This window comes from Cryptomeria japonica, chromosome 5 (assembly GCF_030272615.1).
Source record: "Cryptomeria japonica chromosome 5, Sugi_1.0, whole genome shotgun sequence".
Taxonomy (NCBI): domain Eukaryota; kingdom Viridiplantae; phylum Streptophyta; class Pinopsida; order Cupressales; family Cupressaceae; genus Cryptomeria; species Cryptomeria japonica.
In genome coordinates, this window is record NC_081409.1 from 661,474,512 (window position 1) to 661,495,118 (window position 20,607).

Below are 20,607 nucleotides of genomic sequence, written 5' to 3' on the forward strand. Positions count from 1 at the left end.
TTCTCTTTTTTCTTTCAACAACTCTATTTTGCTATGGTGTCTGAGGTGTTGATAGTTGTCTTCTGATTCCATTCGCTTCATAGAATGCATTAAATTCCTTAGATGTAAATTCTCCTCCTTGATCTGATCTTAGACATTTGATTTTCTTACTAGTTTCATTTTCTACCATTGTTTTGAACAGTTTGAACTTCTCAAGTGCTTTTGATTTTTCTCTGAGAAAAGTAACCCAACACATTCTAGAATAGTCATCAATGATTAGCATTAAATATCTATCACCTTGTAAACTTTTAGTTCTAGCTAGACCACATAAATCAGTGTGAATTAAGTCGAGCTTTATTTGATTTTTTTGGGATACTTTTGAAGGTGGCTCTAACTTGTTTTCCAAATTGACATTCCTTACATATTGTATTGTGAGGTTTGACAATTTTAGGTAAATCTCCAACTACTTTAGTAGTACTGATTTTTACTATGCAATTACATGACAGAGTCTCTTATGCCATAGCCAACTTTCATCAATATGTGCAATCAAGCATGTCTTTTCACTGTTATTCAAATGAAATGTATTACCTCTAGTTTGATTACCAGTTGCAATTTCTAAACTAGTTCTATTCATGATTTTGCATTTTCCATTTTTGAATTGTAACTGAAATCCTTTCTCAACTAATTGACCAACACTCAAAAGATTATGCTTTAAACCTTCAAAATAGTAAACATTGTTAGTATTATGATTTCCAACAAGAGATATTGTACCTTTACCTTTGATTAGACAAATTTTATCATCTCCAAATCTCACTAGACCTCCATTATATTCTTGAAAGTTTCAAGAATTTACTTTTATCTCCTGTCATATGATGTGAGCATCCTGAATCAATGATCCATTCATCCTTTACTTCAACTTTAGCTGCCAAGGCCTGCTCTACTGATTGAATGGTAGGTGCTGGTTGGTCTTCTGTTATAGCAATAAAAACCCATCCATTGTCTGTCGGATCCTCATTAGAATCATCAGTCACTCCTTCATCAGCAAGATAACAAGATTTGTCTTTATTCTTCTTAAATCCGTATCTTTGATATTCAGGGTTAGGCTTGTATGTTCTTCTATCTTCTTCTCTTAGTCTAGCATGTCTATCAGGGCATCTTGAAGCCATGTGACCAATCTTATTGCAGTTAAAACATTTAAAGGGTGCTTTACCTTCATACTTACTTCCAGCTGGACCTTTAGGCATTTTCCTTGCAAATAGTGATTCAAGTTCTTCAAGTTTTTCATTTTCTTTGCTGCTTTCTTCAAGTTCTCTTGCATAAAAGGCTTTCTAATTAGATTTGTCAAATGATGATGCAGATGATGTTGATGCTTTAAAGGCTAACTCTGTCTTTACAGTAGCAACAAGACCAAATTCCTCAATTTCAAAGGTTGAAAGTTTTCCAATCAATGTATCTCTAGTTACTGATGTATTAGGCATTGTTCTTAACTCATTTATAGCAATGACTTTCATTTTATATGCCGATGGAAATCCTCTTAAAACTTTTGAAACAAATTCATCTTCACTTAAGGTTCCTCCACAATATTTAATACCCAAAACAATTTCATTAACTCTTTCCATAAAAGCAGAAATCCTTTCATCTTCTTCCATTTTCATATTTTCATACCTGACCCAGAAGCTTTCAAGCTTTGCAATTTTAACTGTGGAGTCTACTTCATTCAATGTTTCCAAATGATCCCAAATAGCTTTAGCAGTGGACCTATCTTATAATCCCATGATTTGTTGATCTGTTAATGTGCACAAAAGTACTTCTCTTGCTTTGCAATCATTTTCTTCATCTTTTCCCAAGGTAGGTGGATTAGGCTGACCGGGAGTAGGAGCAGTATAGCCATTCTTTGTAACTTCCTAGATGTCCTTTCCAATGCAATTTAAATGTGTCTCCCTTCTGAACTTCCATATGCCATAGTTGGTTCCATCAAGTTTAGGACTGTCCTTCCTGAAATAGTTAGTAGACATTGGATCTCCTCAAACTGTTAAACTTCTGCAAAAGAGGACTAAGCTCTGATACCAATTGTTAGGTCCCAAAGACAACTGAGAGGGGGGGGTGAATTAGTTGTCAAATAAATTCAAACCAAAACAACTTAACCAACTTATTGCTTAATACTAGTAAACCAGTCTTTTATACCGATGGATAATTTTACCAAATAATTGCTATACCGGTAAAGATTAATGCATGAAACAAAAAGACAAAGTCATCCACAACACTTAACACCAATATTTGTACATGGAAACCCTGTAAGGGGAAAAACCATGGTGGGAAACCCTACCCACAATCAAATGATACTACTATAGATAGTAAGTGTATACAAATGGGGTTTGCACATGCAGAAAGGCCAAGCACCTAGAGCTCACTGCTCAAACACAAAATAGGAGCACGCTGACTACAATTGGATGGTTAAATCCAATAAGAATGTACTGCTCAAAATAGCATCTTCATATGTTGGATTCAATACTGGTGTAGTTCTGATATGCTTTCACAAAAACCTTGCTTCACCTTCAAAGGATGTTTGCGTGTATATCTTTCCTTATTCTTGCATATACCTTTTCACAATTCTTCTTCGCATTCCACAACCGATCTTACAAATAAGATCTTACATTTATATCATAACCTAGGACCAATTTTAGTAGGTCGGCTTTAAAAGATATTATAAAAAAATCAATTTATAATTAAAAAAATATCCAATGCAATAATCGATTCAACATGTCAGCTTGATGTATTTACAAAAATAATAAATCATCTCCATAGCATGTCATGTTGATCTGGAAAAGATAATCTTGCCGGTGTATAACCTAGACCTATTTGCCGGTAACAATAAATATGCAAATATGAATATGTCAATAAACAAATCTCCAAGACAAAGTGTCCAAACAATGTCTTCAACATAACAAAGTGTTTTCCATGTCATTCCAAGTGCCGGTGACCATTATATCCTGTCAGTGTACCAGATATTGGTGACTGTGCATGAGTCATTTGTTTGCCGGTGAATGTTATTGATTCTCCAAAGTGATAGAGTTGATAAGTGTTAGTAGGTGTTGAAATCAATGACAAAACCATACCAAAATACCAACAAAATCTCCTTCATTCAATGTTTCCATTTTTTCCCAAATAGCTTTAGCAATAGATCTATCTAACAGTCCCATGGCTTGTTGATCTAACAATGTGCTCAAACGTGCTTCTCTTGCTTTGCAATCATTTTTCTCATCTTTTCACAAGGTTGGTGAATTAGGCTAATCGGGAGTAGGAGCAATATAACCATTCTTTGTAACCTCCCATATATCCTTTCCAATGCAATTCAAGTGTGTCTGCATCCTAATCTTCCATATGCCATAGTTAGTTCCATCAAGTTTTAGACTATCCTTCTTGAAATAGTTGGTAGGCATTGGATCTCCTCAAGTTGTTAAACGTTTGCAAAAATAGGACTAGGCTCTAATACCAATTGTTAGGTCCCAGAGACAACTGGGAGGGGGGGTGAATCAGTTGTCAAATAAATTCAACCAAAATTAACTTAACCAAAACTTAATGCTTAATACAAGTAAACCAAACTTTATGTCGGTAGACAATCTTAACAGTTAATTGCAGTACTGGTAAAGATTAATGCATGAAATAGGAAGACAATAACATCCACAACACATAACACCAATGTTTGTACGTGGAAACCTTGTAAGGGGAAAAACCATGGTGGGAAGCCTTACCCACAATTAAATGATACTACTGTAGATAGTATGTGTTTACAATATGGATTCTGCACATGCAGAAAGGCCAACTGCCTAGAGCTCAATGGTCAATCACAAAATGAGAGTCACACTGACTACAATTGGATTGTTAAATCTAGTGATAATGTACTACACAAAATAGCATCTTCATATGTTGGATTCAGTATCGATTTAGTTTTGATTGCCTTCACAAAACCCTCCTTCAACCTTCAAATGATGTTTGCGTGTATAGCTTTGCTTATTTTTGCATATACCCTAATGCAATCCTTTTTGCATTCACAATCCCATCTTTGTCTGATCCTGCAAATAAGATCTTGCAAATAGGTCGGCTCACTAAAAGATATTATAATAAAATCAAATACAAATAAATCAATATCTGATGCATGATGTCGGCTCAATGTATCTACAATAATAATAAATCATCTCCATAACATGTCGTGCTGATCTAGAATAGATAAGTTTGTCAGTGCTTATCCTGGACCTATTTGCCAATAACAACAAATATGAAAACCCGATTAAACAAATAACCAAATCGCCAAAACCAAGTGATTGAATAATGTCTTTGACATAACCAAGTATTTTCCAAGTCATTCCAAGTGCCGGTGGACAATATAATCTGTCGATGAACCAAATACCAATGTTTTGCATAAGTCTCTATCTTGCCGGTGAACACAACCAAAATCTCCAAGTGTTGATAAGTGTTGACAAGTAATGATAGGTGTTGACATTGTATGTGGGAAAAATGGATTAATAAAACTAAATATGTGAAAAATTATGAGAAATACCAATCCACACACACACACAGGACTTCTTGATGCAAGCTATGGAGTAACGTAGTGTTACTCAGCTTCCCAAGGAGGGTCCCATGGTTCTCTATCTCACAATGTCCCTCAAACCAATGTTTTTCTCTCAGGTTACTGAGCAAAATGGTTTAGGGATGGCAAATATGAGAACGAGAGAGATTTTTAACTGATTTTAGTATGAGATGTGTTATAAGCTAGATGAGATGCTAAAAATGCAACAAACTAAATGGTAAGATGACGAGGTTAGTATGAATACTATCCTAGCATACTATATTTAATCTATAATTGAACTAAAATGATAATGAACTTATTCTAAACATGCATATTCATGATTAATTCGGATTTAAAGAGAGGCTAAATGATGAGCATAAAGATGATGAAAAGCTTGAAAGTATTTAAGCATAAGTATAATGCTACAAATTTGAAAGATGATTGTTGAGAATGGAGGAATGAGAGCTCTATTTATAGCCAAACAGGGCAATGGATGGTCAGGATTAAAAGGTTTAATCAAGGGCCAAGTTTGAAAGTTGGGGATCCATGTGCACAATTGGCACCAATGATATGGTGACAAATGTCAACATAGGATTGGGTTGAAAGAAGAGGTTGGAGGCATTAAAGGCCTGAGAAGACCTCATGGTTATCTAAAGGCTAAGGGTCAAGTCTAAGTTAGGTTTACCCAATGAATTAGGATCTAATCCAAAAATAAACCTTTGTGCAAATGATTAAGAGATAATCATGGTCAAAGCATTAATGGCCTGATGAGACCCTTGGGTTGGATAGAGGTTGAGTCAAAACAAATGTTTTAACCATGTGGGAGGGTTTGAATTAACCATTAATGGTTATTGGAGACTTTGGGGATTAAGTGGTTGAAGGTTGGAAGCCTTCAATGGTTTTCAAAGACTTTGGGGGTTTTGGTGGTTGAAGGTTGAAAACCTTCAATGGTTATCCAAGACTTTGGGCCATTTGAGAAGTGACCTCCCTTTGCTTAGGGATGTGACAAAATTTAGAGGAGGGTTAGGTTAATTAGAATCGATTAGAAGATTCTAGAAGGGATTAGGAAGGGGTTTGGGATTTTGCAAGTGGATGGAGGGATAATAGGATTTAATTGAATTATTTGATTTTCTTTCAATTTGGTTGTAATTAAATAAATTTGATTTATTCAATTTACGATAACTATTTAATTAAATTTGAATTTAATTAAAAGTGGCTAGGGGGATTTAATTGAATAAAATGATTTATTCATTAAATGGGTATAGTGAATTTAATTTAAATAAATTGAGTAACTTATTTAATTAAATAGAAGAATGTGGATAATTTAATTAAATAGAGAAATGAACATAAAATATTCATTTAAGAATGTGGTCATTTTTATACGTCTACATTTTGCCCCTCTTTGAAGTGACGTGTGTGCACATGTTAATTCAAAGAAAATGATATGTTTTTGTGTTTTTATGATCAAATGCAATTTTTGTATCGCTCTTTTGATTTGCCAGTCGTGCCCCAGATTCGATGTGATGCCCCGGATTCGATATTTGATGGTGATGCCCCCTCGGGAGATGAATCAATATTTTTTGTTTGGAAAATTTCTAATTTAAATTGATGACGTTCGTATGATGTGTAGGATTTCATGCGTGTAGTAAGTGTGTAAATTGATTCATCTCCCAATAAATTACAAATGTTTTGGCATAGGGGAGACCGCGACCATATTACAGGCCTAGTTAGCTAACCCTAATTTCATTTTTCTCTTATAAAAGGGGAAAAGGGCTTGATTTAAAGTCATTTGTGCTTTGTTGACTTTGAAGAAAAGAGAATTTGCTCTGGAGAGAAAATGCCTATTCCCTATCACAGACATCGTTTCGAGCGCGTTCGGAGATACCGAAGACCAGTAGCGCGTGGACCACCAGTAAGTCAACTCTTTTGACCTCTTTTTGATTTTTGGTTTGATCATTTTTAGCTGTTTTTTGAATTTCCAAGTTTGGACAAATCGTTTTAGCGCGTCTAGGATGTAGATTAGCGCATACGAAGTATACATTAGCGCATAGAAATCAATTTAGGGGTTGCGTCCGAAAGTATTTTGTTAGCGCATAGGAAACCTAGGTTAGCGCGTCCACGTAGAATAGCGCAGGTATCTCGTCTAGTAGCGCGTGGGAGGAACAGGGTAGCACGTAGGCATAACCTAGCGCATAGGAGTCGCAGAAGGTCGCATGAAACAGGGAGTTTAGCGCGTAGGTATAACCTAGCACATAGGGCAGAAAGGGTAGCGCCTAGGCAAAGGGGTTTAGTGCGTAGGATGAACCTAGCGCATAGGACGAAAAGAGGAGCGCTTAGGGAGGATAGACTAGTGCGTAGATAGAGTCTAGCGCATAGGGTAGTTCGGGTAGCGCAAGGGAGGAAAAAATTAGCGCGTAGACAGAGTCTAGCGCATAGGCCATTTTAGATAGCGCATAGGTAGAAAAGGGTAGCGCATAGATCAAATCTAGCACAGAAGGCAAATAGAATAGCGCGTATGACAAGCAGCCTAGCGCGTGGGTCTGTTTTAGCGCATTTTAGGTCTGTTTTAGCACATCCATAAAAATTTTGTGTTTTGGGCAGATTTTGAAAAGTTGTGTTTTTGCGTGCCTGTCGTGTTTTTGATGTATGTATCCAAGATGAGTATTTATATAACTTGTTTTGATGTGCAATTTTCCAAGTTATGTATAGATATTAAGCTGTTTGTGTTGATCAGAACATGATTATTTGTGTTGTCTGTTTTAAGTTCAAATGTGTATGAAAGCCTGAGTTGTTTTACAAGCCGATATGGGTTGAAAACTTGAGTTGTTTTACAAGTTTTGATATGGGTGGGAAACTTGAGTTGTTTTACAAGTTTATGTGATTGTGGTACTTGAGTTGTTTTACAAGTTTTGATATGGTTTTTGAGAACTTGAGTTGTTTTACAAGTTGATATGAAATGATAGGATGTTGAACTTGATGTAGATGAGCAAATTTGTTTCATGTTTTTGATGTAAGTTTTATTTTGATATCTTTGTATTGATGTGGAAACTAATATTGGATATGTTTTGTTGGTTGACAGGAGCGATTGGGTATCGTGCAGTCGAGGGAGAGATTCCCGAGACCATGGACGCTGATACCACGTCTGTCACAGGCAGACTTGGACATTATTGAGCGATGCGGATTGACCTCACTTCTGGATATGCCGCGGTTCACTGTGAACCGGGGACTATTGACATCTTTGGCGGAGAGGTGGCACAACGATACGAACACCTTCCATTTTGCTACGGGAGAGATGACCGTGACACCAGAGGACTGCTATCGCATTCTGCGCATTCCTGTGGTAGGAGCCATATTGCCCTATGAGCAGACGGAGGAGGGCGGCACAGAGGCACTGCGCCGAATATTCCATGATGAGAGTGTCTACGGCTATGAGATACCGTGGCAGGAGTTCCTAGATCTGGATTATGCACCACTGCCATCTGTATTAGCAGGATTCATTGGAGGATTCCTTTGTCTTGATCGCAGGTCAAAGGGATTTTCAGTGGGATGGGGGCTGGTTCTAGAGCAGATGGTCACACAGGGCCGGAGATTTGCATGGGGGTCAGCGATGTTGGCCCACCTTTACAGGAGCCTGCACGAGGTAGTATACCTTGGATATGGGAGTTTATCAGCAGGGGTGACCCTATTACAGGTATGGTGCTGGGAGCACATTCCAGCAGTGAGGCCACTAGCAGACAGGGACAGGCCCGTAGGGGCGGCTTATGCTTATGGTTATAGAGGCCTAGTTGTCTAGCGTAAGCTGGGCAAACTAGAGCACTGGAGGAGGGTGTTCGACGATATAGATACGGTCACCTAGAGACCGTATACAGACTGTGAGGTGTGGGCAGAGGATGGGATGGAGATGCCTTTCATTTTTATGACGAGGTATCTGATCGAGAGGACTCCATTCGTTATTGAGCGGTTTCTGGTTACCCGAGTTTTGCGGCAGTTCGGGAGGTAGCAGGGGATTCCGCAGGGAGCGTGCTTGTATGCACGGCGGCAGCAGGATGTGGCCAATTGGGGGTCGACCATTGATAGTGTTGTGGCCATTGAGGAGTTTACAGGGTTGGCTAGATAGGTCTGGGATTATGCCCCGGAGATACAGGATGTCGGATGACAGAGGAGTTTGCTCATTTGTTTACTGCTCGGGCCGTGGCTAGGATCTCAGATCCAGAGGAGATGAGACTGGCATTCGATTCAGATGGAGAGGAGGGAGACGGGGGAGATGATGGGGATGATGGAGGAGATGGAGGAGATAGAGGGAGGAGGAGAGGTAGAGGTGTGCAGAGGGCAGTACGACAGGGCAGGATTGAGAGGGGGAGAGGAGGATTGGCCATTGGGGCCGGGAGAGAGGGGAGAGTGACGGAGGTGCTGGCTGTAATGGGAGGAGAGGAGGAGGTGGGGAGGCCAGTACAGAGGAGGAGGATAGATATACTCCCACCTCCTATACTTAGGACAGGCCGAGTGGGAGGGGTTCCTCCTGCACAGGGACCACTACGGGTGCGAGTGCCGGGTCATGTAGAGGATGCACAGATCTGGACCCTACAGATTACTGTGCAGCAGCTGCAGGCACAGATTTTGACTTACCAGCGGCAGATTTCGCAGCTGACCGTTGAGAGAGATACAGAGATAGAGCGACAGGGTCGAGCGGAGGAGGCCTTGGCGAGTGTACAGAGAGCAGCGGTGGGTGGTCCATTGAGAGACACCCTGAGAGAGCTAACCTGGAGGGTACAGGAGGTCGAGTATTATCGGCGGCATTATGAGGATGCAATACCCAAAGAGCGATGTGTAGCGAGTTTTGCACAGTCGAGATCGAGTCGATCTCGAACTGCTGGGACACGATCGGAGAGCCGAGGAGTGACAGGGCCAGCTAGATAGGACCCTCCTGCAGATCCGGGGGCGAGTGTATCTTGAGCTAGGCAGGATCCTCCTGGGGATCCAGGAGCAGGTGCCTCCGGAGCGAGACCATCTCCATCAGGGGATAGTCACACTTGAGAGACATGGTCTCCATTGTATTTTTGGATATTTGCATTCTTTGTACTGGACATATGGCTGAGACACATTTTGTAGAGTTTGATCATTTTTTGAGAGATATATATATACGGAGCACCATTTTTTATCGATGTGATGTGTTTATGGATGCGTTTTATGTGTGCTACTTCCTTTCATATGATGATGTAATGCTTACATATATGATGTAATGTGTTATGCAGGATGTATTATTTTATATGTTATGAGATGTATCTTGAAAATGAGATGTATGATTTAATATACTGTTACATGTAATATGAAATGATATAATAATGATATGGGATAAGAGTGTAAAATGATGTGCAACTAATTGTAAAATGATATGCAACTAATTGTAAAATGATATGCCACTAATTGTAAAATGAAATGCAACTAATTGTTTTTGGAGCATCTCTCATTCTGTATTTGCCATCCGATATAACCATTTATTTGCTTTCTTTGTAAATATCATCATGGAGCTTTTATCGATTTTTGGATATGTTGAAAATTTATACAAGCATAATGGTAATTGAACCATATTGACTTGAGTAAAATTTACATGATATTTGATTTTGCAAGATAGCACAAGTGTCAAGGTATAATTAAACCAGGACGACCTGAGTGCGTATTGCGTAAACATACAAGATTAGATCAGTTATATGCGTGAAATGGAATCAGGCCTTCAGTGATGTGGATCACGTCTTGAGGCAAATATTCACACAATACAAGTGATCGTCTCCCAGACAGAAGACTAAGAAAATGTTGGAAGTTCTTCATGATCTCTGGCTATTAAGCTTTTGATGAGATAAGGAAAAGATTCCAACTTTTTTTTTAAAAAAAAAGTCCAAAATGCAAAATAATCAAGACTTTAATGTGATAATGCAACATTTAGTACTTCAGAAAATCATCCATCCTTAAGTTTCTTGCATATTGTTCGTGTTTTGGTTGTTGTGATGTAGTGTAGTTGTGTTTATCGGATGTCCTGTGTCTGAGGTTTTACAATAGTTGGGATGTCTTGAATTGTTTGCAAGTTTTTGAACAGTTTAATGCCCCTAGGTGAGTGTTTGTCTGGATATGATTATGTACAGTGATTTCCAAGCCATGGTAAAATGCGGTAGATGAATAACCCAGGATAGTGACTACGCTAAGTATGTCTTGGATAGATATATGCTAAGTGTCGGGCGATGGCTGAGAGTGTTTTGACGGATAAAATGGCATGGATATAGATAAAGGAGTCGGTCTTTCACAAGGGCACCTGTTTACCAGGTGTTCACCATTTGTTTTTATTGTACTTTGTATTTTTGCTTTTTCTGGATTTTTTTTATTTTTTTTGTTTGTTTTTGGCTTTTTCTATGCACTAGGCTACCTTAAGTATAGTACTTCTTCAGATGAATGTTGTTAGTTGGATCATCGAGCACATCTCCTTCAGAATTTGTTAGCTGATAGGCACCTGATCCATAAACGGAAATGATGACATAGGGACCCAACCAGTTAGGTTCAAATTTTCCTTTCTTTTCTCTATCTTGCTGGTTTCTTGGATTTTCTTTGAGGACTAGATCACCAACCTTGAAGTTGCGAGGAATGACCTTATGATTGTAGCTCCTACACATGCGTTGCTGATATACTTTGAGATGAGTATAAGCATGTTGGCGTCTTTCATCTAATAGTTCCAGTTCTTGTAGTCAGTTGACTCGATACTCTTCATCTGGAATCAAACCTTTCAAAGAGACTCTAAGAGATGGAATTTCTACCTCCAAGGGTAAAATAGCCTCTGATCCATATACCAAGGAATATGGTGTTGCCCCTGTAGGTGTGCGAATGCTGGTCCTGTAGGCCCAAAGTGCTGGATTGAGTTGTACGTGCCAATCTTTGCCTGCATCATTCACTATTTTCTTGAGAATTTTTAGGATTGTTTTGTTAGATGCTTCTGCGTGACCATTTCCTTGGGGATAGTATGGTGTAGAAAACCGATGTTGGATTTTGAATTTTTCACATAGTTCCTGCACATCTTGGTTTTTAAATGGTCGTCCATTATCTGTGACGATTGAACTTGGAATACCATAGCTGCAGATCAGATAATTTAGGATAAAAGAGGCAATTTGTTTCCCAGTCACTGTGGTCATGGGAACTGCTTCAATCCATTTGGTAAAGTATTCTGTGGCAGTTATGATGAACTTGTGTCCATTTGAAGATGAAGGATGTATTTTGCCTACCAGGTCCAATCCCCACTGACAAAATGGCCAGGATGTGGTAAATGGTTGCAGTTCCTATGCTGGTGCATGTATCAGATTGCCATGGATTTGGCATTTAGGACATTTCTTAGCGAAATGATATGAGTCTTTCTCCATTGTAGGCCAGTAGTATCCCATTCGTAGAAGCTTTTTGGCAAGAGTAGTGCCACTCGAATGTGTGCCACAAATACCTTCATGAAGCTCGTGTAAAGCTGAATCAGAATCATTACGATCAAGACGACGAAGAAGAGTACCATCTAAACCTTGACGATATAAGGTATCAGCGGTAAGGGTGTAATGGGCAGCTTGTCGGATAAAGTTACGTTTTTGGTTACGGGATTGGTCAATGGGTAAGATATTATGCTTGAGGTAGTCATATATCGGTCCATATAGCGGAGAATCTAAACCGGTTAAGGCATATATAACATGGGATTCAGAGTGGTCATAGGCGGGGGAGAACAATTGCTCTACCAGGAACTCATAACGACTCTGTTGCTCAGGAATTTTTAGTAGTGAAGCGATTGTAGCCATTGCATTGGCTGCTTTGTTGTTTAACCTTGGTATTTGTTCAAAGGTGATGTGCACAAAATAGTGTTTGAAGTCATCCACCATGCGTTTGTAAGGAAGTAGCTTGTCGTCCTTTGTCTGATAGTTGTTGTTGATTTGATTGATGACCAATTGTGAGTCTCCATAGACTTTTAATTCTGTGATTTTCCATTCGACGTCCATTTTGATGCCGATGACCAGTGCTTCATATTCAGCCACATTATTTGTGCATGGAAACATAAGTCTGTATGATTTTGGCATAGTGTGTCCTTCAGGAGTGATGAACAGAATGCCAGCACCTGAACCATGTTGAGTATAGGATCCGTCAAAGTATAGGGTCCATTGTTTAGTAGTAAGAACAAGTACATCCCTGTCTGGAAATTCAACCTCCATGGTTTGTTTGCCTGGTAGCGGTGCTTCGGCCAATTCATCTGCAATTGCTTGTCCTTTGATGGCTCATCTTTCTATGTATTGGATGTTGAATTCGCTGAGAATCATGACCCATTTAGCCAATCGGCCTGTAAGAGCAGCTTTGCTGAGTAGATATTTGAGAGGATCAATTTTTGCAACTAGCTTTATGGTGTGTGCTAGCATGTAATGTCGGAATTTCTGAGATGCAAAGACTACTGTTAGGCAAGCCTTTTCAATAAATGTATAGTTGAGCTCATAGCCATTCAATGTTCTACTGATGTAGTATATGGCATGTTCCTTTCCTTGTTGATCTTCTTGTGCCAATAGTGCCCCCAGTGAAATATCTGTTGTTGAGATATATAGAATAAGTGGTTTTCCGGCAACTGGTGGTACTAGAACTGGTGGATTCATCAGGTACTGTTTAATTTGGTAAAAAGATTCTTCACACTTAGCCTCCCATTTGAAGGGTACATTTTTGTGTAGCAAATGATTAAATGGTAGACTTTTATCTGCTAGCTGAGCGATGAATCGCCGGATGGATTGAAGTCGTCCCTGTAGAGATCTCAGTTGACTGATATTCTTTGGTGGTGGCATTTCCATGATGGCTTGTACCTTTGCTGGATCCACTTCAATACCTTTAGCTGATACTATGTAGCCTAGTAATTTGCCTGATGTAACCCTGAAGACACACTTCTTAGGGTTGAGTCTGACCTTGAATTTCTGCAATCGATCAAAGATCTTTCTTAGGATGCTGAGATGTTCAGCTCTGGTGAAGGATTTTGCTAGTAGATCATCCACATAGTCTTCCATAAATGTGTGCATCATATCATGGAAGATGGTTGTCATTGCTCTTTGATAAGTGGCCCCTACATTCTTTAAGCCAAAAGGCATGACATTCCAACAGTACGTCCCCCAAGGACAGGTGAATGCTGTTTTATCTTGATCTTCTGGAGCTATCTTAATTTGGTTATAACCTGAGAAACCATCCATTAGTGAGAGCATTGCATGGCCTGTTGTGAGATCTACAATTATATCAATACTTGGTAGAGGAAAGTCATCCTTTGGGCAAGCTTTATTAACATCTCTGAAGTCAGTACATATTCTTATACTACCATCTGGTTTTGAGACTGGAACAATGTTGGAAATCCATTATGCATAGTCAATAGGTCGAATGAATCTGACATCTAATAATTTCTTTAATTCTGTTTTGACCATGAGTGCTATCTGTGGATTCATCTTTCATAGTTTCTGCTTGACGGGCTTGACTCCTGCAGAGATGGACAAGTGATGCATGATTAAGTGTGGATCTACTCCGGGCATATCAGCATATGACCAAGCAAAGTTGATTTGTTGTTCTTTAAAGAAGATGATGAATGCCAATCTTTCTTCTTCTGTTAGAGATTCTGCAAGATGTATATTTCTAGCTGCTTCTGTAGTACCAATGTTGATTGATTGAGTGGGCTCAATCAATATGGGAGATCGCTCATGAAAGTGCTCAGGAAGAGTGTCAAGTCGCCCATCGTTAGGTGCCTTAAAAAGGTTTTCACCCTCCGATACGTCCTTTATTTTTACTTTTTTATGATCTAGAGCTGCCATTGACTGGTTTTCAGCATTAGATCCATTATTTGATGTATTTTTGCGACTGAGAGACTTGGCACTCCCTGATTGACAGATATCATTATTTCGTTCACTGGTAGAGCCTGTTTCCGGATTTACGGTACATAGGAAATGGACAATAGATGCATCATCTGGGAAAATAGGTATATCAATTGTTTCAGGTTCGTTCGAGTTGATTAGGTCAGGAAAGACAAGTGGTAAGGAATCATGGGGTGGGTCAAGTTCGGCTACTATGAGTGTTAGGATAGAGTTATCATCGTGATGGGTCTTGTTTTTAAAGAAGTCTAAGGTTTCATCAAGATCTTCGATGGTATCATCTTCTACATAGACTTGTTCGTAATATTTCTGTTCACTTTCCGGAGCGTCATAGATATGTTGTGGTCCAAATTCAAGAGGTCTATCCTCTGCGTTATATTCTTCTTGAGAAATGGATATGAAATCAGTATCATCTGGGATATTTGTAGTAGTATCTGAGCAAGCACCCCATTCATATTCATTTGAATCTGTCTCATAGGCATCATCCCAGATTCTATCTGTGCTGTAAACAGGGGTGTTGTATGGTGAAAACAAATCTTTGATGATGGATACTATTTTGATATTCTGTGTTGATTCTGTATCCGATCCGTCTTCTACAGTCTGGATTTGTTCATAGATTGTGCTTCCTCGGGGAGGAATGATGGTTTCTTGTGATGATATGATTTGTTCTTGAGCCATTGGTGTGTGAATATGAGCCACTGCTGCAGAGATGGCCTTCTTATGATTCAAAAGTTTTCCTTGATGTATCTTTTGATCTTGACGTTCTCTTGCCTTGCGGATTGTTTCTGCTGATTCAAAGAGAGCTTCCTGCCAGGATTCTTCCTTGTATTTCTTCTTTTCCTTCCATTGAGGTTTTGTATTTGTGTGTGGTGGTCTTTTCAACAAGAAAGTGAATTTAGAACCTAATCCTGCTTTATTTCTACTAGGTTGTGAAGGAAGATCTATAGGTTCCGTAACTCCTTCTTGGCGTTTCCCAATAGGTCCTTTGCCGCCATATCCCATTTGTTTCATGATCGAGTAACCTTTTCCATATAGGTGCATTGGTAGAACAATGTCTAGAGTGGCCACTCTAGTAACTTCTTCTCCATCTTTGTATAGCCAGTTAAGAACATCTTTATCTTCTGATTCATGTGCTAGAGTTCCCAATTGGATGAAGGTACCATCAAATTTAGTTATCGGCTGAGTTGCTAGATGTATTGATTTAGAAGGTAAACCATGGGATCTAGGTGATGTTGGCAATCTGGTCAAACATAAAGGCTCTATATAGTATTCACCCATGCCTTGATCTTTGATTTGCATTTTCTGTTTGAAATCTCCCCATAAGGAGTTGGATTTTACTGTTGGTGGATCAGATGTTGAAGACCGTTGTTTTTCTCTGTTATAAGGAACCAAACTGTCTTGGGCTGCCCCCATTGCATTGCAATGTTGAAATGGATTGTGATCAGCTGATATGGAGATTTCCTATCCATCATAAGGAAACTTGACACACTGGTGGTATGTAGAAGGTACTGCTTGCATTTCATGTATCTAGGGTCGGCCTAATAAGATATTGTAGGTGAGATCAATATCTAAAACTTGACATACAGTATCCTTTTGTACTGGTCCTACCTGAATGGGCAATATCACTGTTCCTTTAGAGGACCTTTCCTCATCATCATATGCTTTTATGGTAATCTTTTTATAAGGATCAATAGATTCTTCTGAAAAGCCTAGTGCACGGATAAGTTTTAAAGTACATATATTAAGTCCGGATCCTCCATCTATTAAGACTCTTTTGACACGGTGTTTGCAAACAATGACTTCAATATGTAGAGGGGTATTATGTGGATGACTTAATGAAGTATTATCATGCTCTGAGAAGGTGAGGTTATGAGATTCTGTCATGTGGGCCACCATAGCTTGGAATCTGTCTGTATCCAGATTTTGAGGTACATTGGTTTCTAATAATGCTTGCTCCAATATGTCTCTGTGTCTTGGAGATAGTTTCAACAATTCCAGAATAGATATCTGAGCCGGAGTCTTGCGCAGTTGATTAACTAAGTCATATTGGATCTTTGGTGTGGTAGTTGAAGGTGTAGTATGTCCCTTCAAGACATATTTCTAAGTCCGGGTTGTTACATTGACAGATTCATGATCACGTTTATCTCGAATGGTTATAACATTGACTTGATGGTCTTTAGCTGATATGTGATTGATTGTATTGTTGTAGATGTGATTAATACGAGCTCCGCGTGTATCATTTGAAGTTCATGCTCCGTCTTTGTTATAATTTGGAAGAGGATCTTTGAAGGCTTCATGATCATTATTTGTTTTGAGACCATCCACTGTTAAGTCACCTCGATCAATCATGTCTTGGATTATGTGTTTCAATCTCATGCACTCGTTTGTTCTATGACCTTTGTTGCGATGAAAATCACAATAGTGTGAATCATTCCACCAAGGTGGTTTGATTGGGGGTTCATAATTGTTGATTGGAGGTAAAGAAAGAACCTTGTTTGCCAACAGCTCTCTGAATGCGGACTCTAATGATTGGCCCAATGGTGTGAATATATGCTTATGGAAATTGTTGGTGTTGTTGCGTGAATTGTTGTTGGGCCCTGGATTCAGGTTTTTGTTTTGATTATCGTTGGAGTTGTTGGTATTGAGTTGTCCTTGAGCATTGTTTGGTGCATATGTGTTGGCACTGGGAGTAACATTTTTAGGATGTTTCGTATTTTGAGTATTTCCTGATAAGGCAAGCACTGGCTGTTTAGATTTAGGATCATATGATTCATTGTTGCCTTCATTTTTGTTTCGAGTCCAAAATCGAGTTTTGTCTAGATTGGTATTGTTTTGGTTATTGTAGTTTGATGAGTTTGTTCCTTCTTTGTAGAACTTGAGTGTTCCCTTTTTGACACAAGCTTCCTCTACTTGGATGCCATTTTCGATCAATTTGTCAAAAGATGATATGCATTGAAGTTTGATTCTGTAACTCATCTCACCATTCAAGTTATCAATGAAGATTTCCATTTTCTCTTTTTCAGGAATATCTCGAGGGTATCTTGATACCATGCGTCGCCAACGTTGAAGGAATATCATGAATGTTTCATTGTTCTTTTGTTTGGTGTTACAAATATCTAGCATGGTTATGGCATGTTGGATGTTGTAAGAATAATGGGTGATGAACTTGTTAACCAATTCGTCAAATGATCTAACAGGTGGTGTAATCTTGGATAACCATTCCATTGTTTGTCCTCCCAGGCTTCTCGGGAATAACCTCATCAGATAAGTGTCATTATGAGCAAATTCAAGACTCATAGTACAAAATTCTCGAACATGATCTCGAGGATCACCTTTCCCATCATATTTATCAAATTTGGGAATGTCTGAGTTTGGAGGAAAAGGTATCATGTTTAAGCTTCTGTCAAATGGATAAGGACAGATTTCGCTTATAGAATACCGCACTGTTGTCCCTTGTTGCATATCGTGTATTTGTCTTTGCAACATTTGCATTTGTTGAGTAAGAGCAACCAAAGGCGCATTATCTTGCCGAGGGAAGAGTTCTTCCCTCGTATTTGTTCTCAATTGAAAAGGTGTAGTAAATGGTATGTGTTGTTCTGGGGTTTCGAACACAGGTACTCGCATTTCTGGTATATGTTGTTCTGGAATATGTTGTTCAGGTATGCGAGTCTCTTCTTCCCTTTGTTGTTCTTGATATGTATATTGTTGAGATTCTGTTTGAAAGACGTTTGCATCAAAATCTTCAGGAAGTTTGACACCTTTGCTTGTAAGCATGAGTAAATATTTTTCCTTGTCATTTTCCATGAGTTTTTCGATGAGTTTTTGAAATGAAGGATTTTCTTGGCATTCCTGAAGAATTGTGTTAGTAATTTCATGATCTTCTGATGGCGGAACTTCAAAAGGATTTGATAATCGACGATTCATACTTGATTCCGCGGGTGTCTCGCTTTGTTTGTTTCGTTGAGAGCGAGTGATAGGCATTTCAATAGAAACTTTCAGTGATGAAGGGAACAAAGTTCTCGTTGATATTTTGCTCTGGCATTGGTGGTTCTAGTCTAGATGTCTTATATGTGATGCACTCGTCGGGTAGGAATGCTGGATTTATCTTTCCTCCGCGGTTTATCTTTTGATTAAAAGCAGACTTTTGACAGTATGCTCTTGTTTTCAGGGGTTCTTTGTCAAATTCACTGGATTTGTTTTGGATATAACGTTTGACGTGATGAAGAAATACCCGATGGGATTTGAAGAGTTGACGATTGATGTATAAAAATTTATTTCTCTTGATGAATTTGGAAAAGCTAGGTTGTTGTTTCTTCAACGTGATGTTGCGATAGAGGTTCTTTCTTCTCAGAATGAGGGGATTAGGCATGCATGAGTGATCAATAATTTCCTTTGTGTTGTTTGGATTTAGTTGATTCTTGTTTTGAAAATTTCAAATTTTACTTTATCAGAGTGAAGGTTTAGCTGTCCCTTCACGACAAAGTGTGTCAAATGATATGGATAAGAGTTTCCTGATCTAAAAACTGGATTTGACAATTTGGAAATTTTTAGACAAGTGTTTTTGGAGATAAAATCCGTAAGATGTTTTAAGGATTGGATTGATACTGATGATGAAAAGTTTCCGGATTATGATAGGAAAGACGTTCTCTATTGCTCGATTCGTTTAGGATTCAGACAACCTTGTTTGACATAAATTTGGCTTGAGAAATAGTTTTAATGATTCGTTTTTGTCACTCTGGTTTGATAAAAGATGTGTTTTGATGAAAACTGTTTTTAAAATATTTTTGAGGTTTTCAAAATTTTTGGTTTTTCAACTCTTTGTTTTTCTCCTTTTTCCCACGCGCTAAAACAGACATTCAATACGCTACCGAATTTTCTCTATGCGCTAAAATTACTTCCCCACGCGCTACTCTGCCCAGGGTTACGCGCTAAAAGATTGATGTTGGAAAATTTTTGTTTTGCTGACTGTGAAATATGCACGTGCTAGACTGGGTTTTACACGTGCTAACTGGTTTGGCTAATGCGCTAAAACATGCTTTCGACGCGCTAAGCTGTTTGTTTTAAGTGCTAAAACAGGCTCTTTTGAAATTTGTTGTGAAGTTTTCTGGGAGAAGTACGCACCACATTGTGACTTCTACGCGCTATCTGTTTCTGTTAATGCGCTAACTTTGGATATCTATGCGCTAATAGTTTGCTTCCACGCGCTAGAATATGTGTTGTACGCGCTAAAAGATGCCTCTCTGTTTTGCTTTGCAGTTGAAACGCTACTGTTTTTGTTTCACGTGCTATTTAGTTCTGTGGATGCGCTAAAATAACTGTTTTACGCGCTAAGATGTTGCTCTTACGCGCTAAACTGCCCTGATTTTTCCTTTTGTTGTTTTTGTAATGTTTTGACTTTTGTTGAGTGAATTTTTAAGTGTGATGGATGATTTTCTGAAATACGAAATGCAAACACGGCACACAAAGTACAATCATTTCACTTAATCTAATAGAAAGTGTATGTTCTGTCGAGGATGTGTTCAAATCCCCAATGTTTTAACAGGTCGGATACAAGATAAACACTTCAGAAAGACTCTTTATTCAAGGGTCATAAGTAATATCATAGCCCACTAGTCTCGATACTCCGTCAGCTCAAACAGCCGTGTCACCTTCTAGAGGGCGCCCGTTTTTTTGCCTTTTGCCAGAAGTTAACCCAAAGTGAATTGCTTCACAGTTGAGTAGTTATCTTGGGAGATATATGGTGAGTAATCTTGGGGGCGGATTCTTCCCCACCCTTGCACTATGATGTTACAAATGTTTGGATACTGACTCAGCTCAAAGTTTCTAATGCTAAGGTTCGTAATCAGGCTTCCCGTTTAGCCGTCAGTGATAAACTCTCTCAGGAGGCTTCCCAACCTTAAGAACAAAGGCTTTACGTATCTCGAGGATACTGGGGGAAGGTTAATCACTGCGCGCAACCGTCGTAAAGGACTTTCGTCACTTTCCACATTTGATTATAGTGGGTTAGAATTCTTGGCGTCAAAGTCGTTCCCCACTTAGGTCGTTCCCTTCACACCGGCCATAAACGACTTTAAGAGTTAATTGCAACTCCTCGGGAAGGCAGGCCTGCTAAAGGATTTATTGCTTGAAATACTGAAAACATAAGAGTGGTTTGGCTTTTTGGTCACCCAG